The following is a 16074-nucleotide window of genomic DNA, read 5'->3' as shown; positions in this document are numbered from 1 at the left end:
GAGCCGCTTCTCCTCCGCATCGAGAGGAGCCAGTTGAGATGGCTTGGGCATCTGATCCGGATGCCTCCTGGACGCCTCCCTGGAGAGGTGTTCCGGGCATGTCCCATTGGGCGGAGGCCCCAGGGAAGAACCAGGACACTCTGGAGAGACTCTGTCGCTCGGTTGGCCTGGGAACGCCTCGGGGTCCCCCCAGAGGAGCTGGAGGAAGTGGCCTGGGAGAGGGAAGTCTGGACATCTTTTGCTTAGACTGCTGCAGTCCCGGATGAAGCGGAAGAAGATGGATGGATGGATGGATTTAACTCACCCAGGGGCCATCAGAACTTGCAAAGGGCCATTAGAGCTCGCCCAAGGGGCCATCAGAGCATACTTTGGGGGCCACCAGAACTCACAAAGAGCCATCAGAACTTGCCTAGGGGCCATCAGAGCTCACCTGGGGGCCATCAGAACTCACAAAGAGTTATCAGAACTCGCCCAGGGGCCATGAGAACCTGCCTGCTTGCTACGCCGGCAGACAGGGAGCTGCTGCGGAATGGGAAGGCCTCCTGAACTACTTTATATTTTTCCTTTAATCGAGACAATAAAAAAAAAAGCTCTTCTAATTTTATTTTTGCTTTTATTTTTGGCTTCTCTGGTTAATGTAGGACCGCAGCAAACTTTCAACCTGGGTCACAAAGACGCAGCTCCCAAAGCAGAACAATCTCACAATCTAGAGCTGATCTCTCAACATTATCCGTGTCTTCCATACATTGTAAACAAGATAAATAGACACCACTCCCTGTAGCGATCAGGCTGAAAACATTTCCTTGTAGCTCCTCCCACATCAAGCTTATGAACACATTTTCGGACAGGCGGCTGACCCAAATTTGACTCTTGTTTGGGTTAACAGGTTCCCATGGTTCAAATCCAGCCCAGTAACCAGGTTTGCATTAACCTCTGACCCAGTTAAGCAAACAGTTGTTAGTATTGGAGGATATTTTTAAAAACTCGCAGGTAAATCCATAAAGTCAGTCCGGCTCAACTCTACACGGCTGGAACCGCAGCCTCCAGCGTTCTGAGAAAGTATGGCACAGAGAGGCACAGCATGAAATTTAATGGAAAAGCATAAATCAGAGCAGAGCGTTCAGGACAGAAAAGTCTTTTCTGTGGAGGGTTAGAGACCGTAGATGGTCATTTTTGTTATTATTTGAACAGGTTTGCTCATGAGAAGATCTCCGTCCATCACCGGATCTGAAGGACTAACGTGATCCCCTGGGATCTGGCCTGTGGTTTTCCCTGCAGCCCGTTCAGACACTGACCGCCCAACTCCCGCCTCTCCACCGTTTGGCTCCCCAGTGGGACCCCCACAGCGTCGCCGGGCACTCACATCCTCAGCTGTGGGCAGAGAGCCAGCAGCTGAGGCCGGGGGGGGGAGGAAATCTGAGAGATGGATTTATTAAGAGGAAAAAAAGTGAGGGAAAAGGTGGAGGAGAGGTCAGCGAAGGTTACCTATCACATAGTTTATCATATACAAAATTCCCCAGCGTGCCTGTCATCCCGGAGACTGAAGGGCTGAAAAGTAAACGTCTGTGCGCTGATGGAGATGAAGCGATGGGGACGCCGCCTACACTGCGGCCTTTGTGTGAGGAGAGTTTGTTGCTCTTAAGAATGGCCTCTCCATGTAAATTAAATCTATTTTCTCCAGATTGTTATTAGAATTGTGATGTTTTGCTCCCTAAAAATAAATCTGACAAACCTGCGTGACATATTTATTTGATCTGTTTCAACAACGGCTAAGCTTGCTTGTTTGACTTCAGGTCTGCGATTGTGTTTTATTGTTCTGGGCTGCCATCGAGGGGAGAAAAAAAAGACTTTGTCATCATGAAAGTGGGAGTTCTGGCTTCCTCTCGTTTCCTGGACATCAGCACATCTTCGGGGGGCGAGCAGACCGGCACCAGCGAGGGCAGATCGGGGAAAGTCGGGCTTGTTTAGCAACGTGTCAGATCTCCTCAGCATCGTTTCCTCATTAGAGGGCTTTGCCAGGCCCACATAAACACTGAGCCTGTGGAAAGTTTCCCTCCTCTCTGGAGGGTCCGTTTCTCCTCTCCTTCATGTTATTTCTGTGACGCCGGCCCGTGACTTTTCCTGCCTTATTTTTGGAAATTTCTCTCCCCTCACCCGCCTCCCAGTTGTAAGTTTGTGTACCGTCGCTGAGACACGTTTCCAGTTTGCTGGGCAAACAGAACCTTCTGCTGCCACTTCATCCATTCACTCCACCGTTTTCCATTCTATGCCTGCATGGCTGTCGCCTCCTCCTCTCAAGCTGCAACCGATTTTCAGGAAGTGTTAGATATTAGGTGTTAGGAAAGTTATGGTCTGGATGAAAACTTGATTCTGATTGGCTGCTGGGTGTGGATTAAAAAGTGAGTCCAAAATGTTATATATCACTGCTTCTTTAAAACAAACTTTTCCTTCATCTGGACATAAATAACCAGTAAGAGGGGAACTTTGTTTCTGAAATGATAGTTTATTTAACCGATCAGCATTTCTATTGCTTTTCTACATATCAAATAGTCCACTTTTTGTGGAAAAATCTAAACAGAAAAAATAGCAAGAATAAAGTACTAAAAAACTGATTTTGATATTTATTTCTTTCGTAAGTGACCATGTTTTCCAACCAACCTGCCATTGAAGCTCCTAATTGGCTAAACACACCTGATGCATGTAATGCAACACATTTTCATTCCCGAGTCGTCAGATAGTAACGTTTGCTTAAGGACCTCTTCAAGTCACTTTTTCATCTTTTGGGTGTTCCCATTAAATCAGGAGTCTTTGAACCTCCATGTCGTGAACTGGTACAAGTTCAAGGGTCACTTGGTACCAAGCCACAGACACTAATCAGGGGTAAGATTGGGGTACCGGTATCAGGTTTGGGATTAGGGTCCAGTCCACATTTCGGTACCGAGCCACGTCCAAATGGTTGGGGACCCCTGACTGGTGTCTGTGGCTCTCAAACTGGTATCAGTTCGCGACCTAGAGATTTAAAGACTCCTGATTTAATGGGAACAGACAGAACGTCAAAAAACGGCCGGACGTAGACCAATTCTCGCACCCTTACCCAGTACGCAAACCGGTACAAGATGCTCAGTTCCGGTACTGTCTGGTACTTCCTGGTGCCGGTCTACATGAGTCCGGTACCGGGTTAGGGTACCAGTGTGTCCCAGTACCGGTTTACAACCAAGAGGTTGTAGATCCCTGATTTAATGGTGATATCCAGCACATCAAAAAACGACTGGACGTAGACCAGTTCTCAGGATGGTACGGTACCCTAACCCTGTCCACAAACTGGTACCATATCCTCGGTTCCTGTACTGTCTGGTACCGCCTGGTTCCTGTCCTGTGTGTCCAGTACCAGGTTAGGGTTAGGGTACCAGTGTGTCCAGTACCAGTTTATAGCCAAGAGGTTGGGGAGCCCTAATTTAACTGGAACAGCCAGCACATCTAAGAACGACGAATCAGGGACACCCGAAATGTTAACTTTTGATGCGGCGGGGCCCCCAACCATCTGCCAACATGTGAGAATAAGAATGTGTTTGGTAGCCCACTACAGATACGTCAGGGCTTCTTGAAAACCAGCAGGAGGCCGGCCCTCGAGGCCTGGACTGTGACATAAGCAGGATAATGCTCTTCATCGTGTGCATTATCGGAAAGTAACGCACTTCAAGTCAGACGGTTCAGGCTTTCATGTCGTGCGTTAACTTCTGATAATTCACGCTTCGATAGGAATTATCCCTCACATGTTTTCATATGCATCATTGTTCTTGAGGGCTCTGAACTCCGGTTCAAGTCCCGGCAGGGGGACCTGAAACAGAATCACAAACGGGGATCTTTGTGTGGAGTTTGCATGTTCTACCCGTGCATGATGGGACTTCTGCTTCCTCACATCGTCCAAAACATGCTTCATAGCTTAATTAGTTTCTCTAAATTCTCCCTGGGAATGAGTGTGATTGTGGCCTTTCCACAGACTGGTGCTCCCCGCCTTCACCCACGAGTGGCCAGGATAGGCTCCAGCATCCCTGTGACCCAGAAAGGGACAGATTGGATGGAATATTGTTTTTGATGTTTTCTTATCATAGTTTTTACTTGATGGACACTCTATTCTGTTTTTATTATGTGACAACCAAACTTGTAGCAGTTTCAAAGCAAACTCTGACTTCAAAGGTCACAAACATGAAGTCGTGGAGATTTGTGTGTCTAGAACATTTTGGTAATTTTTGAATGCACTGACATAATGCAGACTGACCGTAACCATCGTCTGTTCACTCCTTGCTGCAAGTGAAACACTAAAAGAAACATTTTTGAGTCTTAGTGAATCTTTCAATGCACTGTAAAAAGTAAAAGATTGGATCAATTAACTAAATTTATGTAATTGAGTTTAGTAAACCATCAACCCCAAATTTTAACTTAATGAAAAATGAAAATATTAAATGTAACAAATCACATATTTTTTGTTATTTGGGCCAAATGTTTCACTTATTACAGTGTATGTCTGGAAAACTAGGAAAGAACTGACAGAATTTCTTTCAGAAAAAGTTTCCTGACATTAGCTGAGATGAACTCAGAGACTTTTTCTGTGCTTAAATGTCATCAATTAGGAAAAAGGCCTCACACAGAGCAGACCACAGCTTTACCAGGACTGGAATTCCTCTCAAATCAAGGCAACATCGCCATCTACAGGAGAGCAGGAAGCAAAGTTGAGCAGCCAAATCAATTAAAGAACCACAAATAGCAGGTAAGCTTACGCTTCCTGATACGTCCGTGTACATATCTGTCTGCTTCCTGTGCTGCAGGTGGACCTCTGGCTGCCACGGCAAGCGCCGGTTAATGTGTTTGTTTAGCCGGCTGTGTTGACTCCCACCCACAGGTGCCAAAGGTGCAGCGACTGCGGTGCCAGCTGTTTGCAGCCCACGCCGCTCGGCCGCCCTGATCTCACAGGAAGGGAGGAAGTGGTCGAGTTACGCAGCAGCAAATTTGAGGTTTATGAAGGGAGAAGGTTGTAAAACCAAACGCAAGTGGAGTTTCTTGAAGCAGACACAGTGGAGGGCCCTCTCTGCAGCCGCAAGGCGAGCATCCTCGTCGTGGTTTCGATTGTAAAGTTGGATTCATGACACCAATAATCGGAGGTTACCTGCCTCCCAGCGGGGCGTCGCCCACAGGTCGCAAAACGCTCCCCGTGACATCCATCATCTCCGGACGAAAAAACCTTCACTCTTTCTGATCCTGCAGAGCTGCATTTTTCTCAACATGTATAATCAGTTAGGCATGTTTAGCATTTGGATCTCATGAAGACCCGCCTCGGCGCGGGCCAAGAAGTAATAGTACGAGGGGGCAAGGTACAGAGAGCTGGCAGCGGAGCCCGGGTTGTTATTACCGGCACAACGAAGCTCAGTTCACACTCAGCTGTGGCATATTTGGGAAAACTTTGAGCAAAGCAGCGTGAAGAAAAACTCCAATCTTTTTAAATCAGTTCCCCTCTGCTGTAAATTATAACCTTGCATTTTTAATTTCCTCCCTTTTCGTACAATGTTATTCATTGGCATCCAAGATAAACAGGAGCCCCTGCAGCCCGCATAGCTCCGCGGGACAAGCTGTGCTCTCATGCAACCCGTCAGAAAACTCCGACCCCCAAAAATAAAGAATAAAAAATCATCCCTTCATGTGGAGCCGTGAAGTGGGCGGGGCATAAATGAGAGGAAAAAAAGAACAAAAAGTATTTAATCAGTTTGAGATCGGCGATAACAGTTTTCCAAACTCTGCATTTCATGGCAATAACGGTGCAATTACATGCTAAGAGGGGAAACGATAATAACCGAACGCGCTCCATGTTTCAGGAAACAAAAGAGGCCGCTTGGAGTGTAGAAGAGAAGCCTCATTTGTTAGCATTAGATATCTAAACACCATCTGAAAACCATGGCTCATTCTGATTAAGCAGGATCGTGTAGCGGTCTAGCATTTCAAATAGCTTCTACATCCATCAAAGTGTCTTTTTTTTTCCAGGATTCCGGTTCCACCCAGCAGATTCGTATCAAATCTGAAAGGGATTTAGTTTTGTTTTATCTGGATTTTGCTGCAGCAGAGGGATCAGAATAGTTTTATTTTAATTCTGTTTTTGTCATCACGTCTGGAACACCGTGAGGCTGTTTGACATGAGAGCGAATCGGAGGTCAGAATCCAGACTCGAGGACTAACCAGCGTCGAGTTTTGGCTAATTGTGCCGACTCGCATGCGGGGGTTTCGCTCAGAATCTAAAAAAATGCTCATTAGATTTAACCCAAACCAAAGAGGCAATCGTGTCGTTACCCATGAGGCCTTTCTGTCACATTGTTATTGTGGGAGCTCATTTGATTTCAACAGACCTGCTTTATGGCTCCTAAAACCCGTGAAACTGAGACCATTTTAACTTTAAAGTGCTCAGAAATGTAGTTTTTTTGTAAACCATCAGATTTTTCTAAAAAGAAGTTTTTACTTGTTTTAACAAACCTGGACAAAGTCAACCATGGAACAAAAAATAGACGTATATTACTCCAGTTTGGCTTCCACTCAAATCCATACCTAGACTGTAACCCGGACAAGCCCCCGATTATAATCAGAATTTACTCTTTTGCCTGTTTTCTTCTGGCTACTGTCATTTCTTTTCTGGTAAAAACCGTGAAACTGAGACCATTTTTCAACTTAAAAGTGCTCACAAATGCTGTATTTTATTTAAACCATCAGATTTTTCTTAAAATTGTTTTTACTTGTTTTAACAAAACCTTTCTTAGTCACCTTCAAATGGAACAAAATGCCACAGTAACAAAAAAGACATACGTTACTCCAGTTTGAACTCAAATCTCTACCTAGACTATAACCCGGACAAGCCCCTGATTATAATCTGAATTTACTCTTTTGTCCATTTTCTTCTATCTACTGTTGTTCCTAAGATGCAGAACATTCTGGTTAATAAGTTTCTTCATTCAAACAGATAATCGTGTCATTACCCATGAGGCCTTTCTGCCAGACTGTTCTTGTGGGAGCTCATTTGATTTCAACAGACCTGCTTTTGGCTCTTAAAAAACTTTTTTTTTTTGATTCTACTTATTTTGATAAACCTGTAATAAGTCGCCTTCAAACAGAACACAAACTTGCAGCAACACCAGTTTGGTTTTCAGTCAAATCCTAACCTATTGTTAACCCGGACAAGCCCCCAACTTTAATCAGAATCTACTTTTCTGCCTCTTTTCTTCTGACCACTTTAGTTTATAAGCTACAGAACATTCTAGTAAATAAGTTTCTCCATTCAAAAAGACAATCATGCCATTACCCATGAGGCCTTTCTGCCACACTGTTATCATGGGTGCTCAGTTGATTTCAACAGACTTGGCAGACCTGCTTTTTTGGCTCCTGAGAACCGTGGAACTGAGGCGGGCTGTCCTCCACGCTGGCTCCCAGCCCAGCCAAACATTTTAACTCTTACAGACAAAAACAAAGCCGCCTCGTCTTTCTTTCCCCTCATTTCTCCCACTACTCAAATATTTTTACACGGCTTCGAGAAGACACATTTCAGCTCTAATTTTATGCTTCTCTTGCAAAATTCTAGTAAAATTCCTCCCCCTTTCCGTCTTTCTGCTTGAGTGTTGATTATTTTGCTTTTTGTCTTTTTTTTCCTCCTCCCTAATGTGTTATTGGTCCAGTGTCTCCAGGCACACTTCAGAACTGGATCTAAAATAAACAGGCGTGTTTTCGCCCCATCACTCCGCCTCGGCTGCAGATACCTGGAACAATAAACAGCTGGCTTTCTTGGCTTGTTTATCCTCATCCCTAAGCGTTTGAGGACAGAAGCACAACAGGAACAAGGCTGTGTGTGTATGGGTTTGCTCGGCAGACGCCCACTGTGAGGCACCGGGTTGGTGGACACTACTAGACCATGGTGGAGCGGAGGCCGCTGGCAGGTAGCGCACGCTCTCCCTGGCAGCGCCGGCGTTTACTTTGGACCGACATCAACCATCTGCATGCTATAAGGACCAAATTGCCAGCTTGATTTCAGGCATGCAGAATTGAACCGCTCCACGTACATGGAGACGGTTCTGTTTGTGTGACTTTGGATATCTGTCTCTTGGGGGGGGGGGGGGGTGTAAAAGAAGCTAGACGGAGACATAAATACAAAAGTGGAGAAGAAGCAGACAGTTGTGGACGTTGGTGAACATTTATTGGCAGCTCTGTAAAAGGGAATTGGTGTTTTATGTCCTGCTGTTTCACATTTAAAATGTCGTTATTGAGTCAAGTGATTAGAAATGATGTACTGTATTTTACGCACTATAAGGCACGTCATCAATGAATAGTCTATTTTCAAACTGATGTCATATATGAGGCGTATTGAGCGAGACTAAAGTCAAAGATAATGTCAGAATTTATTATCTGCATTTACACTAACATGCTGCACGTTATGTCTTAACCACAACGATGAGTCCAAACCTACACACAGGTGACCACTTCATGAACTCATACAGGGAAAATCTTAATCCATATTTTTCTCTACGGGTGTGATGCAGGAAATGGGTCGTAGAGAACATGCTAACAAAAAGATGAGGTATTTGCGTATCACAAGCACACATCGTCTGCATAACAGTTGCATGCCAACAGCATGGGGCCAAAACTACCTAAAGAAAATAAATAAACAAAGCCTGCAAACTAAGACTACAACCCCAAACTAAAATAACAAAACCCAGCAGAGTAAGACTGCTGAGGACAAAGAGGAGAAAAACGAAGAAAAAAAAGTAAGGCATTTATTTAATTTAGATTAGTTACATTTATAAATTGAAGGCTGAGTTGCACATAGATGATAAACTATGTAGGTTTTTACATCCTGTTTACTTGAAGACGTCTTGTTTACTCAACACACAGAGCGTCTTTTATTTTGAAAATAAATTATTTGATCTTCTGTCAAGCGTTCAATTGTTTTTTTGTTTTGTTCGTGCCAAAAAATAGACATAATTATTATTTATATTAAAAAAAATCAGATTTACAAACTTTACTAGGGGACTGACACACCCACCAACTGTTTGGAAATATGAAATAAACATTTATATAAATAAATAGTTCTATAAATAAATAACTTGAAAGCTCTGACACTATCTGGCAACACTACCTACAGAGCAGCTTATTCACCATTTGACTGACAACAGATAAAGTGTTTACAATTTCCATTCAACATTTTACTTCTGTTCACAAACTGTAGCATAAAAAAAATCACAAAAATTTACTTACTTTGACTTATGAATGAAGTCTGCGCTGCTCCTGAAGAAACAGATGAATGTTCTGTTTGTAGAAGTATTTCTTTTCTTTCTTCAGAGTTAAAAGTCTCTCTGTCTCAGTAGAGATCACTACCAATGACGTGTCTGAACTAATTCTTGAGTTTAGAGGTTTAAAAACCAAATCCTCCATTTAGAAATTGATGCTAAACAACATTAAAGAGTAACTGGACGGCTGCACTTGTTTTACTACCGCTAAATCTACTATTTTTTAGCCGCGGTGTCACATACACGCTCTGGGCTCACCGGCGCCCTCTAATGGTGGCATGTATATTGTGGTGAGGCAGGCGGACTGTCTGCCGCACCTAGCGTGTTTTTGAAGCCATTTTTAGCGGATAAAAAGACTACATGAGTCCCAAACTGGAACCAATGTAATCAGAAAGATAGCAAGAGATAAAGAAATCAGGTCAATTTTTTAAAAAGTGCATTTTATGATGACAGAAGGACCGAAATAACACAGGCATGCAGTCAGCTGTATGGAGCTAAATTGGGGCCAATATTATTTGAAACCAAAATAAAATATTTTGAAAAAATATCAATGTTTGGCCGAAAATAATAGGTTTCAAAACTCAAAATGTCAATTTAAAAACTTTTTTCAGTTTCAACTCTTTTTTTTTTCGTTTACGAATCTCAAAGTTTCAGTTACAAAACTTTTGGCCTTCTTGTGGCACATTGGGGCGGGGCTAAGACGAGGACCAATCAAAATCAATGAGGGGGGGGGACTTCAGTTCTGGTGCGTTCACTGATTCTGATAAATGAGAACTGTAATAATTACTGCCAGACAATGACTGTTTAGTCTGCCCCGTCATAGTCTGAAGTTGTCCCAAGACGGGTGTAAAAATCAGAGTTGACCAAATTTAGGTTTGGCTCAGAAGTAACTTGTTTTGTGGGAAGAAGATTTCAGGTTGCTCCAATAACACAAATCTAAATAAGAAACTGATTTAATAATGAAAATCAGAGCCAAATGGAAAACATGCATCATGACAAACAGGTTTTCAGTTTAGGTTTGAAGAGCTGAGTTTCATCTTACAATAACAACAATGGCAAACAGTAGATGTGATCAGAAGGTAGATGTTTTTGAGTCTATGGTTGTAGGAATGTGACAGTTTGAGGTTCTGTCTCATAAATGCAAACATGATAATTAAACTCCAGACTGGTTTCTGTAAATTAAATTAAAAAACGTGACGATTCCCAAAGAAGAGCTTGCATATTTCTCTTTTAAAAACAGACAGCGATGAAGGCAGCAGACGATGATCATTTTGTTGGATCTATCATCTACTCTTGATACAGTTGACTAAAAAAGCATTGTCAGTGACTCTTTTTGTTTTATGGAGTTCCACAGGGGTTGGTTTTGGGCCCATTTTTGATTTTGTTTAGTGAATATACTGACTTATTTCAAATGTCATTTGTCTTCAGGTGACTATATTTTGAAGAATCAACCATTTTACAGATGATCTGTTGCTAAACTTAAGCTCAGAACATGTTAGTTCAAAGTTGTCTCCAGTTAGATGCAGGAAAAACTAAACGTCATCTTTGAGCCTCAGGAACCGGGATGGTTTGATAAGTCCATGTCTTTCCAGACCAGTTTTCAACTTCAAAGTGCTCAGAAATACAGGCTTTTTTTATTACCTGGAGATGATCCATATTTATTATTTCATCTTGCTAGAATTTTCTAAAAGCTGTTTAACTTGTTTAAAAAAAAACTGTTCTTAGTCACCTTCTAACGGCTCAAAATACTGTAGCAACAGGAACAACAGAGATGTGTTACTACCGTCGACCTGGTGCGTGGCAAGATGGCGTCCAAAAAAACATTAATATCATTATTAGAGGGAAGCGGAAATGTCGCGACGGAGGCAGGATTTGAGTATCTACACTAGAAGATTCCCAGCCGTAACTGTAACCCTTAACCTAACTCTTACTGTAACACCTATCCTGACCATAACCCTTTGGTTAGCAGGATTTGGGCTTAAAAGAACAGTTGGATTTAAGTATTGGAGGACTGGAGATATGACATTTGACAATACTAAAAAAAAACAAAAAAAAAAACGTGAAAGGGACGACACTGAACAGGAAGCAATGGGCAGCAAATACATGGCTTTAATATTAACAGGCAAATGCTGTTCAGGAGATTCCCTGATTGGAAATAAAGTTTATAATGTCCCAAACATATTCTTATGTGTGTGGAAGAATCATGAAAACAGGAGTTAAAATAATTAATATCCAGCAAATCCTAATAAATTCTGTATTTAATGAAGAATATTGCATATTATTTACATCTCTGTATATCTGTATTTTTAAGTGTTACCTCAAAACAAGTTAAACAAAGCAAAAGGGCAATTTTACTGAAAAATATTAACGCTACCCCAACCCCTCCTCCAATGTCCCCTTTTTACCCACCCCCACTGACGCTGGCGCTACACGCCCCTCGCTCTCCCCCGCCGCCTGTACAAATTCACAAACTTTTTTCAAGATGGCGGCTTTTCCTTTGTTTTATCTCCATAGCAACCATTTTACTTTTTGGTTGGCCGAGAGTGACGGATAAGTTGGTTATATTTTAGAAGAATCGACTAAAGTAAACCCTTAACCTTACCGGTACCATAACTGTAACACTTATCCTGACCATAACCCTTTGCCTAACCCTTACACTAGCCATAACCCTTAACCTAAGCCTTACTGTAACCCTTATCCTGACCATAACCCTTTGACTAACCCTTACACTAGCCGTAACCCTTAACCTAACTCTTACTGTAACCCTTAACTTTACCCATACCATAACTGTAACCCTTATCCTGACCATAACCCTTTGGCTAACCCTTACACTAGCCGCAACCCTTAGCCTAACCCTTACTGTAACCCTTATCCTGACCATAACCCTTTGACTAACCCTTACACTAGCCGTAACCCTTAACCTAACTCTTACTGTAACCCTTAACCTTACCCATACCATAACTGTAACCCTTATCCTGACCATAGCCCTTTGTCTAACCCTTACTCTAGCCGTAACCCTTAACCTAACTCTTACTGTAACCCTTAACCTTACCGTAACCCGGGTTTCTACGGTTAGAGTTAGGCTAGGGAAAGAGCGTGAACTTTGTTCGATCTTCGATTGAGAACTTGAGGCTACTGGTGCTTTGGCGACATCTTGGGGTCATATTGTTGTCTGCGACCAGTTCCTCTTGCTCCAGTTTGGGTTCTGATTAAATCCTGACCTGGATTATATCCCGGATAAGCCCCCAGTTATAATTTGAATGTGCATTTTTACCTGTTTTCTTCTGGCCACTGTCGTTTCTAAGCTCCAGAACATTCTTTTAAATAAGTTTCTTAATTTTTAGGGTAACGGAATCAAGAGTTTCAAGGTGAAATGGTGTTTTTGTGACGTTTTCGGGGTCTTGATCTGATCCGCTAAAACAATACATGAATGACTTTTTTTGTCTCGAATTCCTACATGTGTTTGATTCAGTTAAAATCTTTCTTACCCATAAGCCATCTGGTAGGAGCTGCTCAGACGGTCCCAGTTTGAGCGTCGCCGGGACGACTTCTCGCCAACTCTGGAGCTCTGATTCATTTTCCAGAAGGATGTGGGGCTTGAGAGTGTGGCAGCTGCTTAGAATAAAGTGGCAGTTTTTTAATGGGGTCTCAGACCTCTGCGAGTCATTGCATCCTGCTAAGCCTCCAGTGATGGCAAAGGCCCAAACGCTCGGTTTGATCAGGCAGGAAGACGGAGGGGGAGCTTGTTCTTTGCTCTGGATGTTTTCTAGAGATGCGTTCCACTTTAGAAAGAGGTTTTTACTGAAGACATATGTTTAAAAAAAGGCATTTGAGGTGACTTTCTACCCTCTAGTAAGAGCTGAATCTTTTGAAAAAGCGTTTGCAGCCAAACTTCATCCCTTCTGAGTGTCAGTACTCTCTACACACCAACGCAGTGAAGTTAGAGACTAACAGGAAATGCAATTACTGTCTGTCTGGGCACGGCATTCCTCAACAGTATGCCCAATTTCACAGCAATTTCAGTGAGTCAACAGGTCGTAAGTAATCATAATGAGCACCTTAATGTTTTCACACGAACCAGAGCACCCCTCTGTGGTTTCATCCCTTGGCCATATGATCCCTTCTAATCATCTACAAGCTATTTAAACTGTACACAGGAGCTGAAGGCTCATACAAATCCCAAGAGGAGGGCCCACCGCCTCTGTGTTTATGGTACACTGTCATTTAAACTTTGTGTCAACAGGGATCGGGTTCCTGGCTTCTTTCTTTTTTTGAATGTTTGCAGTCAAAATGGACACATCACTGACGGTGAGCCAGGGCCTCAGGCGGCGAACACATGTTGGATTCAGCTCGTGAAGTTCTCCGTTTCTGACAGCTTAAAAAGTTGGATTCAGTTGCAAAAACGACAGAAATTAGCGGGGTTGTGTGGGCCGCGGGCGCTACCTGCCCTCGTCCCCGCCACCCCCACACTATCCCCTTTTTTAACTCTCCCTCGAAAAATGCTTTTTGCTAGTTTTATCTCCATAGCAACCATTTTAATTTTTGGTCGCCTGAAGGTGACGAACAGGTCTATGTCATTGTTAGAAAAATCTGCAAAAGTAATTTTTTTGATTTCCTTAGCAACGGCGTTTTCCATTAACCGAGCCCACATTTTGAATATGTTCTATTGTAAGTTTTAAACTGGAGATTTATGTATTAAGTTTTCACAATATTTCAGTAAAGTTAGCAACACAGGAACGCCACATGTGCTAGCTAGCTACGCTAACGCCATTCAACATCTACAAACTTTGAATCCAACTTTTTTTTTTTCAAGTAGTTTACTGTGCTGCTGGAAAAGTTTAGAAGATAGATATAAAATTCTCAAGAGTTAACAATCGATTCAGTGAAGTATCTCGATATTTGATTTAGTGATGATTGTATTGATTTAAAATGCAGCTGAGATAATTTATACTTAATCGTGTAGTTCAGCTTGTGCGGTTAGCAGTAAAATGTGTGTTAGTATTCAGACTAAGTTTTTTTTTCTCAGTCATATTCTTCTAAAAAAAAAAAGTGAAATATTATCTCTCTGGATATGTATCATATCGTGATATGTGTATTGTGAGATGTGTATTGTGATATGTATTGTATCCTAAACTCCTAGTTTAAAATAGTGATTTTTTTTAAATTCAAGATGGCTGCCTCTACGACAGGTCAAAGGTCAACAAAACTTTAGTGGTGGTTGTTGACAGCTGGCGGCTGCTTGTGAGAAATTTTGAACAAAGGTTTTCTTTTGTAGAAAAAAATGTGAAAATCGCCAAATTTCGCACTTTACCACAATATGGCCGCCAGGTTGTTGCTCCTGTTGCCATCCCATAATTTGGGATTTTCAACACTATGAATTTTGACATTTTTTCTTCATCCCTACAAGAGATTTTGGACACTTTGGTGACGGTTTTGACATGTAAAATATTATTTTGTACAGACACTACATGTCCCATCATGCTTTTAGCTTGGACACTCCTTTATGAATGCATTACAAACATAATCTGTGAGATCTTTATATTTTTTTGTAAGATATTTCATTCTTTTTAGTCAAAAATTGATTTTTATGGGTTCTGGGTAACTTTTGGTGAGTTTTTGAGCGTGTCGAAGGTGAAACCTTCACTGAAAGGCGCATTAAGAATAAAGAATTGTGAAAACAATCTGGTCCAGGACTGCTGCGGGACATAAAAATCAACTTTCAAATGAGCGGCTGCAATAAATGACTCCCGCTGCTCTGCAAACACTCCTCCAGAGCAGGTGAAATGAAATCTAAGATAATAAACAGGAGAAATGCAGCTGCACACATGTTCACAGGCACATACATGTGACATGACACAAGCTGCGGCTGTGAGGCTGTCGGCACACATCGCCGTCAGGGCCCGAATGATTAAACAAATACCCCCTTTGTGCGCGGCTGCCCTGATTGAGCTGAGTGAACCCCTGTGTCAGAGACGTACAGGAAAGTGCCTCTGCTGGTGCCAGGGTTCACTCGTCTTAGTCAAGCAGGCTTCGCTTCAAACTTGTTTTAAGTCTCTGGCAGGACGGCGACATTTATCAAACCTCTGTTTTTAAAAACTGGGAATGAGCCGAATTATTTTTGTGAAAAATAAATATTGAAACTTTATCTGCTAGGGCAGTCACATAACGCTGACATTGATGCATTTCAGCAGGAGGCCATTTATAATCTGCTGATAAAAGTAGATTTAAACTGCAGGTTTTGGATAAGAAGAAAGAGGCTGTTTTCTAATTATATTAAAATGAAAAGTCCTCCAATGTCTAAGTAAATAAGAATTTGTGGATAAATCTGCATTTTTACATACATAAAGTTTTTTTTATATTTATATGTAAATTATGTTAGAAAATGTGACCAAAGAAAGTACTTAAATTGAGCAAGGTTGCCCTCTAGTGGTGAGAATGGGACATTTCAACTACTTTTTGGTGATTTAATTGTTAATTTTTATGTTTTCTCGACACTGACATGAGCTGTAAAGTTAAAAGATGAAAAAAAAAGTATAATTTACAAAATTATATTTTTTGAGTCTAATTAAGTTAATGTAAGTTTTAGGGTGATAAAAATCTTTTTCCATCAGTTTTTTTTTAAATTACATCTGAAAATATTTGATTTACCATGTTATGTTTTAATTATGGACCAATTGTTTATTAATTAAAAAATAAATGAAGTTGAAAATAATAAACTCAATATTTCTTTGTGCTCCAACTTCATTAAAAATGAATAAAACAG

At 41.8% G+C, this 16074-nt stretch overlaps 1 long non-coding RNA gene across 1 annotated transcript in view; it reads right to left on the bottom strand.

Annotated features, from left to right (window-relative positions):
* The window catches only part of LOC112158348, a 37429-nt gene extending 27531 nt beyond the window's left edge, over window positions 1-9898 (bottom strand). Inside the window, exon 1 of the long non-coding RNA XR_002921298.2 lies at window positions 9280-9898. This is a non-coding gene — a long non-coding RNA (uncharacterized LOC112158348). The remainder of the gene's footprint in view (window positions 1-9279) is intronic.
* Window positions 9899-16074: the final 6176 nt, after the last annotated feature.

Source organism: Oryzias melastigma, linkage group LG24, assembly GCF_002922805.2.
Source record: "Oryzias melastigma strain HK-1 linkage group LG24, ASM292280v2, whole genome shotgun sequence".
NCBI classification, from domain to species: domain Eukaryota; kingdom Metazoa; phylum Chordata; class Actinopteri; order Beloniformes; family Adrianichthyidae; genus Oryzias; species Oryzias melastigma.
The sequence above is the reverse complement of the archived record's forward strand: the minus strand, read 5'-3'. Positions and strand labels throughout refer to the sequence as shown.